The sequence below is a fragment of the Poecile atricapillus genome, chromosome 19 (genome assembly GCF_030490865.1).
Source record: "Poecile atricapillus isolate bPoeAtr1 chromosome 19, bPoeAtr1.hap1, whole genome shotgun sequence".
Taxonomy (NCBI): domain Eukaryota; kingdom Metazoa; phylum Chordata; class Aves; order Passeriformes; family Paridae; genus Poecile; species Poecile atricapillus.
This window is the reverse complement of record NC_081267.1, coordinates 593,833-596,535: the sequence shown is the minus strand read 5'-3', so window position 1 is coordinate 596,535 and position 2,703 is coordinate 593,833.

The window sequence follows — 2,703 nt, the reverse complement described above, 5'->3', positions numbered from 1 at the left end:
ATTTGCATGGGTGTGGCTCATTTGCATGGACACGCCCACTTGGACCTGCCCGGAGACCTCATTTGCATGGACACGCCCACTTGGACCTGCCCGGAGACCTCATTTGCATGGACACGCCCACTTTGACTCCATTGGACTCGGCTCATTTGCATGGACACACCCACTTGGACGGGATTGGACTTGGCTCATTTGCATGGACACGCCCACTCTGACTCCATTGGACACGCCCACTCTGATGCAATTGGACTTGGCTCATTTGCATGGACACACCCACTTGGACACGCCTCATTTGCATGGACACGCCCCCTGACTCCATTGGACTTGGCTCATTTGCATGGACACGCCCACTTTGACTCCATTGGACACACCCACTCTGACATGTCTGGACACACCTCATTTGCATGGACACGCCCACTTTGAAGTGATTGGACACACCTCATTTGCATGGACACGCCTCATTTCCATGGACACGCCCACTTTTAATTGCTCTGGAGACCTCATTTGCATGGACACGCCCACTTTGACTCCATTGGACGTGGACACGCCCACTCTGACATGTCTGGACACGCCTCATTTGCATGGACACGCCCACTCTGACAGGATTGGACACACCTCATTTGCATGGACACGCCCACTGGACTTGGACACGCCCACTTTGACGTGACTGGACACACCTCATTTGCATGGACACGCCCACTTTTAATTGCCCTAGAGACCTGATTTGCATGGACACGCCCACTTTGACCTGCCCGGAGACCTCATTTGCATGGACACGCCCACTTTGACGTGATTGGGCGAGCCTCATTTGCATGGACACGCCCACTTTGACGTGATTGGGCGAGCCTCATTTGCATGGACATGCCCACTCTGACTTCATTGGACACGCCCACTCTGACGCAATTGGACACATCTCATTTGCATGGACACGCCCACTTTTACATGTCTGGACACGCCTCATTTGCATGGACACGCCCACTCTGACAGGATTGGACACACCTCATTTGCATGGCTACACCTCATTTGCATGGACACACCTCATTTGCATGGACACACCTCATTTGCATGGACACACCTCATTTGCATGGACACACCTCATTTGCATGGACACACCTCATTTGCATGGACACACCTCATTTGCATGGACACGCCCAATGGATGTGGACACACCCCTTGACTCCATTGGACACGCCCACTTAGCATGGACACGCCCACTGGACTTGGACACGCCCACTTTGACCAGGCTGTACACACCTCATTTGCATAAACACGCCCACTCTGACAAGATTGGACACCCCTCATTTGCATGGACACGCCCACTATGACACAATTTGACATGGACACGCCCACTCTGACGTGATTGGGTGAGCCTCATTTGCATGGACACGCCCTCAGACTAGACTGGACACCCCTAATTTGCATAGCCACGCCCCTAATCTCAACTGGATGCCCCTAATTTGCATAGCCACGCCCCTCAGACTTGACTGAACACCCTAATTTGCATATCCACGCCCCCAACTCACCTGGACACCCCTAATTTGCATAACCACGCCCCTCAGACTCACCTGGACACCCCTAATTTGCATAACCACGCCCCTCAGACTCACCTGGAAACCCCTAATTTGCATATCCACGCCCCCAGACTCACCTGGACACCCCTAATTTGCATATCCATGCCCCCAGACTCACCTGGACACCCCTAATTTGCATAGCCACGCCCCCAGACTGGACTGGACACACCTAATTTGCATAGCCACGCCCTCAGACTCGACTGGTCACCCTAATTTGCATGGCCACGCCCCCCGCGTTTAACCCCTCCCTCGCTGGCTGAGCCAGTCTCGCCTGGCCCCGCCCCCTCCCATCCAGGCCACGCCCCCTTCAGGCCCCGCCCCCTCCTCCCCCCATTGATGGTGCTGCGGGCCGGGCCCCGCCCCCCATTGGGTTTATGCAAATGAGGGGGGCGTGGCCGGGATTTTTTTCATCCATTTTTTCCGGGATTTTTTTCCTCTTTTTTCTTAATTTTTTTTTTATTTTTTTTTTTTTTCCAATTTTTGGGGTTTTTTTGGGAATTCCGAGGGTGGGGGAGGGGCGGGATCCCCTCCCCCTTTTCCCAAAAAAAATTCCCAAATTTTTTCTTTTTTTTTTTTGTTTTTTTTGTTTTTTTTTTCCCGCGGGACGGGGGAGGGGCAAAGGGGGGGGGAGGGGCCGAGCTTGGCCCCGCCCCCCCTCAGATGGGAGGAGGGAGGGGGCGGGGCTTAATAATTAATTAATTGTGATTAATAAAGAGAAGAAACGGATTGGGCTGGACTCATTTGCATAACGCTGCGGTCACGCCCCCTCATTAGCATATTGAAATAGAGGGCCTTAATTAGGACAATTCACCGGCCACGCCCCTCATTAGCATAATGAGACATCACCATGAACACGCACATCTCATTAGCATAATGATTAATAGTTACTGTGGCCACGCCCCTCATTACCATAATGAAACATCACCATGGCCACACATGTCTCATTAGCATAATAATGAATAAATACTGTGGCCACGCCCCTCATTAGCATAACGAGACCAATATTACCATAGCCACGCACATCTCATTAGCTTAATGATGAATTACTGTGGCCACACCCCCCTCATTAGCATAATGAGACCATCACCAAGGCCATGCACATCTCGTTAGCATAATAATGAATTGCTGTGGCCAT